Here is a 14,495-nt window from a genome sequence, read left to right on the forward strand (position 1 = left end):
CCCTAATTTTACCTTAACTTATCATTTTCTCAACTTCTTCATCGTTTTTGCAAAAATCCAAACAAGTCAACATCGCCATTTTCAGTTGTTTGGTGTTACCTTGGTGTTGTTTCGCTGCTTCGTTTCAATGGCTCCTTCGAAGACAAATTCAACCAAAGGAGTTTCATTCTCGTCTTCTTTTATAAAATCTCATGATGGATATTTATGTGTGTCATACCCTAATTTTGATCCTGAAAATTTTCTCAATCGATTATTTAGTTGTATTTTTTTTCTCATGACCATTTCATCTGGTCATGATGTTATCCACCAACATTATTTGTTAGACTTGCTACAACGGTCGTTCCATGTTTTTTGGGCTTTGACTTTTGTTTTGGTACAAGATAGTTAATTTCCATAGTTAAGTAAGATTTGGAACCTCTTTTCATTTGATGGAATCAAGTGAACCTCATGATTTTCATCCTTGTGTCCAATTTCAATCCACGTCTTGTCTCCCTCATAAAACATTATTCATCTTTTGTTCCAATTTTTCATCCATGTGACCGTTCACTTTTCATTATCATATTCTTAGTTCTCACTCCTCCTTTCAAGGAAACTTTGTGTCAAGTGCGAAATATTTTATTTTGGGTCATCATTCATATTCATTTCCCATTCATTCACGATTCAAAGAAATTTCATACATATTTCTTCATTCACATTGGAAAATTTTCCATTTCATATTCAAGAAACTCCACATGCTCATTCATGTTTCGAGTACTTCATTCATTCTTTCAATCATAATCATCCATTTACATGGCATATGACTAACTCACCATAGAAACACCAATTTTCATTCATATCAAATGTCATATTTATTATGAATCATAAAATTATCCAAAACATACATAATTTACAAATTGGAATTTGGACCAAATCCAACCCACCCCAAGAATACCAATCCCTACTTCACTCTCTCATTTTCTTCATCTACGAACAATATGGCAGGTTTGGCTCCAGAAGGTTCACAATTTGATGTTAAGCAATATGACACTAATATGAATGAATTTCTTTCCACGGATGGACAAGAACTCATCACCACTAATGATGAGGTCTATGATACTTTTGATGTTATGGGATTGCAAGAAAATCTTCTGAGAGGCATATATGCTTATGGTTTTGAGAAGCCTTCTGCAATCTAGCAAAGGGGAATTGTTCCTTTCTGCAAAGGTCTAGACGTGATTCCACAGGCTCAGTCTGGAACTGGAAATACTGCAACCTTTTGTTCTGGAATTTTGCAGCAGCTTGATTATGGATGGGTTCAGTGCCAGGCTTTGGTTTTGGCACCAAACAAGGGAACTTATGCAGTAAATTGAGAATGTTATGATAGCTCTTGGAGATTACCTTGGTGTTTAAATTCATGCTTGCGTTGGTGGCACTAGCGTTCGTGAGGATAAACTTATTCTCCAAACTGGTGTCCACACTGTTGTCGACACTCCTGGACATGTGTTTGACATGCTGTGAAGACATTCTCTTCGGTCCGATAGCATAAAAATGTTTGTTTTGGATGAGGCTGATGAGATGCTTTCACGTGGTTTCAAGGACCAGATCTATGATATCTTCTAGCTGCTGCCACCCAAAATTCAGGTTGGAGTGTTTTCTACTACAATACCACCTGAAGCCAATGAAGAAACACAAGTTTAAACTCAAATTTGAAGCTCATAAAAAGCAAACTTGCAGTATACATTATAACCATCGTTTGCATACCGTTGTCGACTTGAAAGTGCCTTCTTGCAATATTACTTTGTAAAAGTCTTCACCAAGTTTATTTGCAACTTGAGGAGCATCTTTAGCCAGGGTTTTATCTGCAGCAGCAATTAGTCCAGCAATCGCAGCAGGACCTATAACTCCTAATGCTAATGCTCCCAAAGCACCAATGGTAGCGCCAATCCTGCAGGGTTTGTCTCAAAACGAGTCAGGTAGGAAATGCATCAGTCAGTAATAATAGCAGGCATCATAAAAAAAAACTCGGCACGACATATTGCATTATCCTGCAAAAAAAGCGGTTTATCCCAAGACAGCAACACAATACAAATCAACATAATTCCATAGGACGCGAAGCAAAATACACCACGGTAAAAAAGATTATTACCCACCGTAAAGGATTAAGAGAAAAGAAAGAAGGGACCACAAAGGCAAACATGGACAAAAGGGTCCCAAAGCATCCGTACTGACGCTCACCACTACCCAACGTTTCATGTCATCACTAATGGTAAAAAGGGAGAGTGAAGGGGACCGCAAGAAGAGGGTAATCTTTCTCCTTCACGAATTCCATGAGAGGGCATTTACCTACAGATAAATAGCAAACATGAGCATCCAAGTGAAAAAAACCCTAACGAAGTTCTGCAGAAATCATTTCTAAAAAACCTAGAGTCCACAAATTCTTTTTTTTTTAATTAGTAACGAAACTTCACACTGAAGCCCCGATTCTTCGGACTAGACCTCTACAAAACATAACATGCGAGTAGGTTCGTGAAGAGGGCGAACAAGCCATTAAGGAAACACTTGGAAGAAGGGTTGGTCGAGGCATTACCTGTCCGTTTCGTTGACTGATTTTGTTGTAATTGGTTAGTTTTTCTTCTCGAATCATGCTTGTAGCTTTCGATTTACTCACGAATGGCAACGATAATGATTTCTTCCTAATAGTGAAATAAGTAAGGGATTTGTGTTTGTTGTTTTGGGTTGGGAATTTGTTGTTTGATTTAAAATTCGTGTACCGTCATATCCGTATGATTCATGATTGTTTGTTTTGTTGATGAGTTTTTTATTCAAATGGAGAGGAAATCATTTTTTTGGAAGAAAGACATGAGTGGTTGGTCGTTTCGTTATTTTCTCCCTTGCTGCTTTGTTTTGTTTTAATAACTTAAATCACTTAATGTTTGTATTGATGCTTTGGGTCAGATTTTGCCCTATCCAAAGTTGTTGCCTGTTTGTTTTAGCGTGCCTCATTAATTGCTGGCTGTCAACCACTCATGTTGACACTTTCTCTTGGGGAAATAGAAGCATTAGGGCGGCTAGATTTTTGCTTACCGTTTGAGCTTCTTTCGGTCTTCTTTGTTGGGCCGGTTTATTCCTTGAAGGCCCTTTAACCCGAATCCAGATGGATTGTTGGATCAGTTTGTTTGTTGGGCTTTAGGTCCAACCTTTGGGATAACCTTTCATTCCTGTTTGCCTTTTTGTTTTTTCCAGCATTCATTTATTTATGGTCGTCTTAATCTCGCAACCAGTGACTTATGGCTAGGTGGTTGAAGTGCTAACTGGTTTCCCACCGGTCCTAAGCTCGAAACCAGTGTGTGCCACTTCGTGATTTTTTAGCATAACTACCATCCTTTTTCCAATTTTGATTATTTACTTCTTATATTTTTTTTGGATTTATTAAATAATTTGAATAGTCACTCATTATCTTGTGCAACATACTCTTCAAGTGTTTTGCTATTTCTCTATTTATTTCTAATCTTTTATGTGTTATACCTTTTTGACCCTGTTTGATTTTATTGGTTGCCCCTTAATTTATATTGTTGTTTCAAACATCGATTTTTGATCATGGATTTGGCAAACCTCTTGTTATTTATCCGTGATTATTTTTATCGATAGATTGATAGTATTTTGCCGTGTTTTTTTAATCGCATGTGACATTTCAATTATTGTCAATACGCGCAAACTGGATTTGAGCACATTATCTAGGATCTTTGTTTGCTTATTTTTAATTTCCATTTTCCCTGCACGTTCTTGCGTTATATGACTTTGATTCACATCCTCGCATCCCAATTCTAACCCGTGCATGTCCTGATTTTACTTCTTTCAATTTACTTTTTGAATGCTTTGTAAATATAACTTGGTATGTTATTTATTTTCTTCACATGGTTTACTCTTGGGCCTTCCTACAACGAGACCATCCTCTTACACCTACACTCATGCATTGTTTGTTCGAGCCTAATTTAATTGTTTCATTATCTTAAATCCCCATTTCCATACCCTTGTAAGCCGATTGCTTTTAAGCATCATCATCGACCTCACATAACTTATCTTGGGCTTTCTTACAATGAGATTATCCTCTTACACCTACACTCATGCATTATTTATTCTTTGATTGGGCCTGATTTAATTATTTCTCTATCTTGAATCCCCATTCGACCAAATGTACCCCCATTCCCATGGCATGTAATAATCTTATTGCTTTTTATTTCTTTATTGTTTGCTTGTTTAGCTAGTTACTAACACAAGAATAAAATCAACCATTTTCAAAATATCAAAATAATGACTCGATCCAACGTCGAGTATTTTCCCAATAAACAAATCAATCTATTTCTATCCATTCCCTTTCTTTCAAACCATTTCATTCAAATCTTTCTCAATCATTCATCAAATACTTGATCCAATGTCAAGCCATTTTCACAATAAAACTCAAAAATACTTAATTCCTATTTAACACTTTTCAACAAAAATGGAAATGGAACGTGGTGGATACTATAAGACCTCAATTTTGACCATAAGATCCCTCATGTAACTTCATCATAGGCATTAGCATGGGATCATACCTTGGCATCCTCCTTCCCCCTTTTTCATTGGGTTTGTTTTGGGAGAGATCACCAAATACTTTGTGATTGTATCATACTTGTATTTTATCATTTCACTAACCAAAATACCCAAAATATGTCTTTGTATTTACCTAACTCTTTTGTAGGAAAGGCATGATCCCATTGATTCATCAAGTTCACATCTAGGGTTTGAGACCCTCATGAACAAAAATCACAATCAAGAATTGATCCAAGAATGGTTATGAGCATCATATATGAGTCTCAATTTTCTCTACATGTTATATTGATCAAGTTTTCTTCAAGAGTTTGAGGGTGATTTTCCTTGGAAACCCTAGTTTGACTGGGTATCTTGAGTAACTTCTCCAACAAGCTATCTCACCAATTGATCAAATTTCTCAAGGGACACTTAAAAATTCATCATCTTATGCATATATTATCTACCATGAACCAAGAAAGTCAAGAGAATTGGAAGTTAGCAAGTTGGTTGATGGTGGTTGGCCAGATGAATTCATCTGATCAAAACCGGGTCTCACTAGACTCTATCTCCTACAATTTTCACCATATGAAAATGATTCCAAGATCCAACTTACTCTAAATGACATTCCAAACAACTTTCATGTTGAGACCTAGAGCTAGTTTTGCTTGGAAAATCATTTTCTATGTTGAAACATTATAGGTCATTTTGTCTAAACCTAATTTAAAAGTCAACTTCCCAAGGCCATAAATTGCTAAATTTTTATGAGATGAAAGGTTTCCAATTTGAAAAATCAAATTCAATGTGTCTACTTAAACTTTTATGTTTGGAGTGGGAGCTAATTCAACTTTTTTGAGCATGTGATATGAGGTTACATTATAGGTCATTTTTGACCTATACCATTTGTAGCACCTCAAATTTTGCCCCCCTCATTCATGCATTCATTTTTAGGTCATTTAACATTTCATATCGCATTTCATCATGTCAATCAGAATTAGCTCCAAGAAGCTTGAATATCATCCAAGACACTTTGTGGGTTCTATCTGGGTGATCAGTCAACACAAGGGAATGACTTGAGTTACTTCTAACATGTTCAAATGGGGTCTATTCATCATTCAAAACGCTAATCTTGAAGGAGCAAAAGTCTGTTCCTGAGCTGTCTTGCTCGCTAGGCGAGCAGCGTGGTTCGCCTAGCGAGTCTGAACTGTCATGCTTGCTAGGCGAGCAAATTCTTTGCTAGGCGAAGCGCACGCGTTTTAAAAATATAACAAAAAATATTGGACTTGGACCTCTCTCATTTGAGCCCACCAAGCCACGAAAATCAGGTTATAAATTCTAAAAATTAAGTGGAAAAAACCCTAGAGAGAGAAGAGCTAACAGAATTCAGAGCAGCCTCCATAGACACTGAAGAAAAAACTCCTTTGCACAGGATCACCTCTACCAATTCCACCTCATAAAAACCCTAACATTGCTCTGCAAACCCAACCGGGCAATTCAATTTCATTCGATCTCTCCAATCAGGTTTGCCCTATTTCCATTACTTTATGCTTTCAATTTGAAATTTCTGAATGTATGAGGCATCATGTGTGAATTCGGAAGAGTGGGTATCGTTAGGTTTCACATGTGGTTTTAGATGTGCATGAATGTGTAGAATAATGCCTTGAATGTTTAATCACTTTGTTGCTAAGATGGATACCATAGGGTTTGGGGTTTCTGAAATCGTAATGTTATCAATGGAGAATCCAGAACCCGTAGGCATTCGCTAGCCCATCGCTAGGCGAGCCTGCAGCGAAGCTTCGCTAAGCGAAGCAGCAACGATCATGACAGTAGTTGATTTTTCTGTTCGCTCTCTAATCTGTTTCATGTTTGTTATGACATGTTTTCTATTGCATTCGTGCATTGTTTACCTGACACTGTTGTTGCTATGATTCTTCTGTTTGGTGCAACTCTTGATTACACCCCATCTAGTCATTCTAACGTATTTGTTGAGTTTTTGTGAGGGCTCACATGATTCTTGAAGAGATAGCTTGCTTGGTATTCCACTTTATTTGTGGGATACCATTTGGAGATTTATTCTGATTGCTTTGCTGACTTATTTTCTTTGATGGTGCTAGCCTGAGAGATCTCGGGGTTTCTTGTTTCTTTAGTTGCTGTTACTTCGGATCTTTATCCGTGTGGTAGATCTCTTGATCCCTTTTACATCTTTTCAGCATTTTACCGCTTTCTTAGCTGGAAGACCTCGGTAGGAGGCAATGTTTTTGTGTGTTTACTTTTGTGCCCAAAGACCTCCAAGAAGAGGCACCAGTGCTGAAGACCTCCATGAAGAGGCAATTGACGGATAAAAGGGATTAGTAGTCAATCCCCCATTATTCAGTGTGTCGTTCTTTATGCTCGCACTACGCGTCGATGCTTCAGAACAAAAGCCTAAGATCTTTTGTCTAGCCAGTCAGTGGAGAGGGTTCCACCTTTCTGAATCCCCACTTTTTGTCATGAGCTCACCCTGTCCAGGGTTAAGAGCTATGAGGTCTTATCCTCATTACCCTTTTGATCTGCTCACCCTGACGTTCAGTGTCAGTGGTTAAGAGCCCGTTTGATTACCCTTTCATGGCTTGTTTGTCGAGGTTGATATGACCCCTCTTGACTAAAGTCCTACCCATGTATGTTTGAGCCCCCTTGCTGGCGTGTTTACTTTATGCATGTTTGTTTTGTATGGGTTGATCGTCTCCCCATAGGATTGCCAGGCTTCGTATAGTCTCTCGTTTGCATGTCAATTAAGGTAGCACGGTTCCTTCGTCTAGGACTTCCTTTTTTGCATGAGAATTCCTAAAACACAAACAAAATCATTGATTTTTCTTCTCCTAAGAACACGTTAACTCCTTCTACTACAGGCGAGTAAGTCTCCCAAGGCCGAGCATCCGGTAGATTGCGTAGTAACGTCGTTCATCTAAAAAACACAAAACAAACAAAAATAGGTCAGCCGAACTACGGTTTGCTCTGATTCTCATTCCAGATGAGATACGTAGGCATAAGACGCGATGTCTTAGCGAGCACACTCCTCTTTAACCCATAGGCAACCGAGCTACGAAGACTCTGATTCTCATATTCAAATGAGATACGTATGTAGTGGATGCGACATCCGTGCGAGTCATTTTCTTTTGACCCCTCTTTTAGTAAATAGTACATTAGATAAACCCACACCCTTTAGACAAGAACAACAAGAATGGATCCCGTGGAGTACTACGGATGCGTAGGGGTGCTAATACCTTCCCTTCGCATAATCGACTCCCAAACCCAAGATTTGGTTGCGAGACCTTGTCTTTTCCTTTCCTTTTTTCCAGGTTTACTTCGAGCGTTTCCTTTCCCCCCTTTGGGATAAATAACGCACGGTGACGACTCTTTTGTCATTTCTTTTTTCGCCGGTTGTTTTTTTCGCATTCCCTTTTTTAGGTTGCGACAGCTGGCGACTCTGTTGGGGAGACCGGTTTCCCTAAGAGAGACCCTCCTAGCTTTTGTAGGTTATTTGTTTATTGGGTGTTCGTTCTTTTGTACAGTTATTTATTTTTTAGTATTTACTTGCTTTACCTTATTGCGTTGTGTACATATCATTACTGTGTCTGTTGGCTCTGTGGGGGTTGACTGTTTGTTAGGGTGGGATTGTTTTATGAGAGATAAGCCCACTACCCAGGCTTGAGCGTACACACTGGTTTTAGAGTGGATATTCACGAGGCTTGCGTGGCATGTTGCTACGTTAAATCGTTCATGAGACCCACATCCAGACGAGGTTTCTTTTAGGTATATTTTGCCCTATGGGTGTTCCATAACGACAAATATTCCTTTAGAAATCGTCGACTCTGGTGACCATTTCCCGAGGACTCAGTCGAGGCCTCTCCTCTGAGACGCGTTTATGTTAGCTCTGGTGGGCGCATTCTTGCTGCTCAATCCGAGGACCCCGAGACTGGGAACTTGCTTTAGGATATCCTGTTGAGGGGAGTCAGTGGAGGTCTTTTATCCCGTAATAATGCCAAACCTTCAGTGGTAAACGTATTATTCGACTGAAGGGCAAGAAACTGACAAACTTCTATTCTTAGAACCTACCAGTGAGGGGCGGGCTAAATTCAGGAAACCTTAACCTTCAACCAACCCGGTTTTCAGGAGCAGAGATTTGATCTTGTATTATATTCTTCAGTGGGTTTCTCTTCAGACAATGCAACCCGACAAATATTCAAGCAGATACAATAGTCCTGATTCCCATGTCACTGCACTGCATCACATCATTTTGCATTCATATCATTTAACACATGTTTATCTATTCCCAGGGGTTTATATCTTCTCCTTGATCCTAGTCGGGGTTTTCTTACACTTTTTATCTAATGTGAGACTAGAATCAAGGGGTAGAATACCCTTTGGAATTGATAAACATGTCATTGCATTTGCATATTCATTAGCATGTCTTGCATAACAGGTACCGCCGCAGTGTTATCAGTTTGTTTGGTATTCCGCTAGCAGGATAGCCAACTCAGGCATTCACCGATATGGTACCCGAAGGAATCAACGATGAAGATGGGGATAGTGATTGCGACATCGATAACTGGGTGCATCCGAGGATCCCGGGTGAAGTCATCAACAGTTGGTCTTCTGAGGAGATTGTCCAAGTCACTTTTCTGGAGGAGTAATTTTTCTTGTTTATTCATGCATGGCTAAGTCTTACGTTCCGCCCAGGGCGTGATGACTCATTGTAGGGCTCATCGATGTGGATACCTGCATTTTTTATCATAAATAAATGACGTCTTTTTGCATTCAAATATTTTGTTCACTGTCTTTCTATTTTTGCAGTTTTCAAAAAACAAAAAAATATATTTTGGCAATGTTTTGTTTAGCTTTCATTCCTTGTTCACACTTATAAGCACATACCATCACTCATGTGATACACGTCACTGAGTCCTATTGATAACAGTTCTGCTATGGCTCGCTTCGATTTTGAAAATCCGATCTTTCAAACTGAAGAAGAGGGTGATGAAGACTGTGAACTCCCTGAAGAACTTGCCAGGCTATTAAAGCAAGAGGAAAGGGTCATTCAACCGCATCAAGAGTCTACTGAAGTGATTAATCTTGGCACCGAGGACGTCAAGAAAGAAATCAAGATAGGGGCTGCTTTGGAAGACGATATGAAGAAGGGGTTGATTGAATTGCTGCAAGAGTATGTTGACATCTTCGCCTGGTCTTATCAGGACATGCCCGGGCTTGACACATACATCGTGGTACACCACTTGCCTCTCAAAGAAGGTTGTCCTCCGGCCAAGCAGAAGCTCAGAAGAACAAGACCAGAGATGGCTGTCAAGATAAAGGAAGAAGTGCAAAAACAGTTGGATGCAGGGTTTCTAGCAGTCACCAATTATCCGCCATGGGTTGCAAACATCGTTCCAGTACCTAAGAAGGATGGAAAGGTACGAATGTGTGTCGACTACCGGGATCTGAACAGAGCTAGTCCTAAGGATGATTTCCCATTACCTCACATTGACGTTTTGGTGGATAACACAGCTCAGTTCTCGGTATTCTCCTTCATGGATGGCTTTTTTTGGCTATAATCAAATCAAGATGGCACCAGAAGACATGGAGAAGACAACATTCATAACCCCATGGGGGACCTTCTGCTACAAGGTGATGTCGTTTGGTCTGAAAAATGCCGGGGCAACATATCAACGAGCGATGGTGACTCTTTTCCATGATATGATTCATCGTGAAATCGAGGTTTATGTTGACGATATGATTGCCAAATCTCAGACAGAAGAAGAACATTTGGTGAATCTGCAGAAACTGTTTGAGCGTTTGAGAAAGTTCAAGCTGAGGCTTAATCCGAACAAGTGTACTTTCGGGGTGAGATCTGGAAAACTGTTGGGTTTCATTGTTAGCGGAAAAGGGATTGAGGGGGATCCTACCAAAGTAAAAGCAATACAAGAAATGCCCGAGCCAAGAACAGAGAAACAAGTCCGTGGTTTCTTAGGGAGGTTGAACTACATTGCAAGGTTCATCTCTCACCTAACAGCCACGTGTGAGCCAATATTCAAGTTATTAAGAAAAGATCAGACTATCAGGTGGAATGACGATTGTCAAAGGGCTTTCAAAAAGATAAAAGAGTATTTGCAGAATCCTCCAATCCTTATGCCTCCAGTCCCAGGGAGACCGCTGATTATGTATTTGACAGTACTTGACAATTCCATGGGTTGTGTTCTCGGTCAACACGACGAGACAGGTAGGAAAGAGAATGCCATTTACTACCTGAGTAAGAAATTCATAGACTGCGAGTCGAGATACTCAATGCTTGAAAAGACATGTTGTGCACTTGCATGGGCTGCTAAGCGTTTGAGACAATACATGCTGACTCACACAACCTTATTGATCTCCAAGATGGATCCAGTCAAGTACATATTCGAGAAGCCATCTCTCACCGGAAGGGTCGCTCGTTGGCAAATGGTACTGACAGAGTACGATATCCAGTATACATCCCAGAAAGCCATCAAGGGGAGTATTCTGTCAGACTATCTTGCTCAACAGCCGGTTGAAGATTATGAGCCTATGAAGTTTGATTTTCCAGATGAAGACATTATGTTCCTCAAGATGAAAGACTGCGAAGAGCCAGTTGTTGAGGAGGGACCTGATCCAGACGAAAAGTGGACTTTGTTGTTTGATGGGGCTGTCAATGCCAGAGGAAGTGGAATTGGTGCTGTCATTACTACTCCGAAAGGTGCCCACATGCCTTTCACCGCTCGTCTGACTTTTGAGTGCACAAATAATGAAGTTGAGTATGAAGCGTGTATCTTGGGAATTGAGCAAGCCATTGATTTGAGAATCAAGACTCTAGACATCTTCGGAGATTTAGCTCTAGTGATCAATCAAGTGAATGGTGATTGGAACACCCTCCAGCCCAATCTGGTCCCTTACAGAGATTACACGAGAAGATTGTTGACTTTCTTCACAATAGTAAAGCTGTATCATATACCTCATGATGAGAATCAGATGGCAGATGCTCTTTCCACTCTATCCTCCATGATCAAGGTGGTTCGGTGGAACAATACTCCCAGGATCTATGTTATGCGCCTTGACAGGGCCGCGTATGTGTTTGCTGCTTAACTGGTAGTTGACGACAAGCCCTGGTATCACGACATCAAGTGCTTTTTGAAGAATCAAGAGTACCCTGTAGGGGCGTCCAACAATGATAGAAAGACTTTGAGAAGATTGGCAGACAGTTTCTTCTTGAACAAAGACGTTGTTCTATATAAGAGGAACTTCGACATGGTTTTGCTCAGATGCGTGGGCAGACATGTTAATGCAGGAAGTTCATGAAGGCTCCTTCGGTACTCATGCCGGGGGACATGCGATGGCTAAGAAATTGTTGAGAGCAGGTTATTACTGGATGACCATGGAATTTGATTGTTTCAAAGATGCTCGGAAGTGTCGTAAATGTCAGATTTATGCTGATAAGGTGCATGTGCCGCCGAATCCTCTGAATGTGATGTCTTCGCCATGGCCGTTTGCTATGTGGGGCATTGATATGATTGGAAAGATTGAGTCGACTGCCTCCAATAGGCATCGCTTCATCCTTGTTGCCATTGACTATTTCACCAAGTGGGTCGAAGTAGCATCATTCGCGAATGTCACCAGACATGTGGTTGCCCGATTCATTAAGAAAGAAATCATTTGTCGTTATAGGATTCTCGAAAGAATCATTACTGATAATGGTTCTAATCTCAATAACAAAATGATGAAGGAGTTGTGCCAGAACTTCAACATTCAGCATCACAACTCTTCCCCTTATCGTCCTAAGATGAACGGTGTTGTTGAGGCAGCAAATAAGAACATAAAGAAGATTGTGCAGAAGATGGTCGTTACGTACAGAGATTGGCATGAGATGCTACCCTTCGCCTTGCATGGTTTCCGTACTTCAGTACGTACATCGACCGGGGCAACCCCTTACTCCCTTGTGTATGGTATGGAAGCAGTCCTACCTGTTGAAGTGGAGATTCCTTTTCTAAGAGTCCTGTTGGATGTCAAGTTAGACGAAGCTGAATGGACTCGGACAAGGTTCAATGAGTTGAGTCTTATCGAAGAGAAGCGAATGGCAGCCATTTGTCATGGGCAGTTGTATCAGAGTCGGATGAAGAGAGACTTTGATCGGAGAGTGCATCCTCGATGTTTCCAAGTTGGAGATTTAGTGTTGAAAAGGATCCTTCCTCCTCAAACAGATCACAGGGGCAAGTGGACTCCTAACTATGATGGACCATACATTATCACCAAGATTTTCGATGGTGGGGCCTTAATGCTTGCAACTATGGATGGTGAAGATTTCACTTCCCCTGTGAACTCAAACGCAGTTAAAAAATACTTCGCATAAAATAGACCCGCTGGACAATAAAAAGAATTGTCCAGGCAAAAAATGGGCATTCCGACGAACCAAGAAAATGAAAAGGTTCGGGTAAAAATTAGGGATTAAAAATGAAAAGATTGTACACCCGGTAAGTTGAAAACCTGAAAGGGTGACTTAGGCAAAAATGGGTATCCCGGTGGATTGAAAACCCGAAAGGGCGATCCAGGCAAAAGTTAGGGATTAAGCGAATGACTGCGTTCTGAGTAATTCTGAATCTCATCCCATGTCGATAACTGGAAACTTTCGAAAGGTAGGAAACATTCCAATCACTCTTTTCAGAAAGTCGATCATCTGGAGGATCTTGAAGACGAGCGAGTCATAGCAGGATTGGAACCCGATAGAAATCCATTTCACATTGCCATTAGATTAATTTCTGTTTTTTATCTTTTATGCAATTACCTCTTTCCAGGGATTGCTTCCTGATGTAAATGCCTATTCAGAGGCCATTCAATCAATAAAATCATGTTATTCAGTATATCCCCGTTTTTATTTTCTTTTTACTACTTTGTTTGCAAAAATGACGTCCGAATTTTTGATAAACATTGCATCATGAAACATAAGAGCTTTACAGGTACATGCTTAATAAACATTTAAAATTGCTATAAATTTTAAGTGTTTTGGATCTTCTATTCAGAACAGGTACACTCGGGGCATTTCCTTAAGGTCCCCATCAAATGATCGCAGATGTTTTTCCTCAACAGTTGGAATTTGGTATCTTATCCCTGCAGAGCTGGTCTGAGCGTTGGATTCTTCAATCCCTAGCAGACTCTCACCACTGTACTCCCCAAGCATTTGTTTCAGACTATACACTCCCCAATAGAGTTGACAGTGCCAGACTGTATATCCCCAGCGGAGTTGACAGGGCCAGACTGTGCCTTCCCAGCAGAAGCGGCTGCTCCTCAGAGTTCGGTGTCAGATCGATGATCTCGATGCTAGATCCATGGTCTCTTTCCTTGAAGAAGAGTCTCGGTACCGTATCGGTGTTTGCTTCCCCTGCTGAGTCGCCTCTCTCGCAGATTATGGTTGCCAGAACCGCTGTCGCTTTCCTCAACAACAAGTTTTCAGTGCCGTTCTCTCCTCAGTCAGAGCCTCGGTATTTTGTTATTTGCTAGAACACCGTGTGGTGGGTCATTTCCCCACAGAGTTCTTTGTGCTGTGCATCTCCAACAGCCTTGCCAGGGTCTAGAAGATGGTGATCATTTCCCCATCAGAATTCCTTGCCTCAGCTTGGCGTTCTCTCTAATCAAGCATTTCGCATCCCTGCATGTAGAATCATATTGCATTGCATCCTCCCAAATCGCGTAGCATTTCCATCTTCATGGAGCATTACGCCATTGAAAAATTCAAACATACGCATGTAAAGCATAAGGCATTCTCGGTATCCCAAGTGATAAGTCAAAGTTTGTTTCTAGTACTTAGACTGAAGATTGTTCATGACTTATCTTTATTATTCCCAGCAGGGGTCGTTGGCCCACGCGCCGCCTCAATTATCATTTTCCTTATTTTTGCCGATGCTGACAGGCATGAA

General features: G+C 40.5%; 1 pseudogene; it reads left to right on the forward strand.

The window, feature by feature from the left end:
- Nucleotides 1-818: 818 nt before the first annotated feature.
- On the forward strand, nucleotides 819-1,741 carry LOC127118394 (eukaryotic initiation factor 4A-13-like; annotated as a pseudogene).
- Nucleotides 1,742-14,495: the final 12,754 nt, after the last annotated feature.

This window comes from Lathyrus oleraceus, chromosome 2 (genome assembly GCF_024323335.1).
Source record: "Lathyrus oleraceus cultivar Zhongwan6 chromosome 2, CAAS_Psat_ZW6_1.0, whole genome shotgun sequence".
Classification (NCBI taxonomy): Eukaryota; Viridiplantae; Streptophyta; class Magnoliopsida; order Fabales; family Fabaceae; genus Lathyrus; species Lathyrus oleraceus.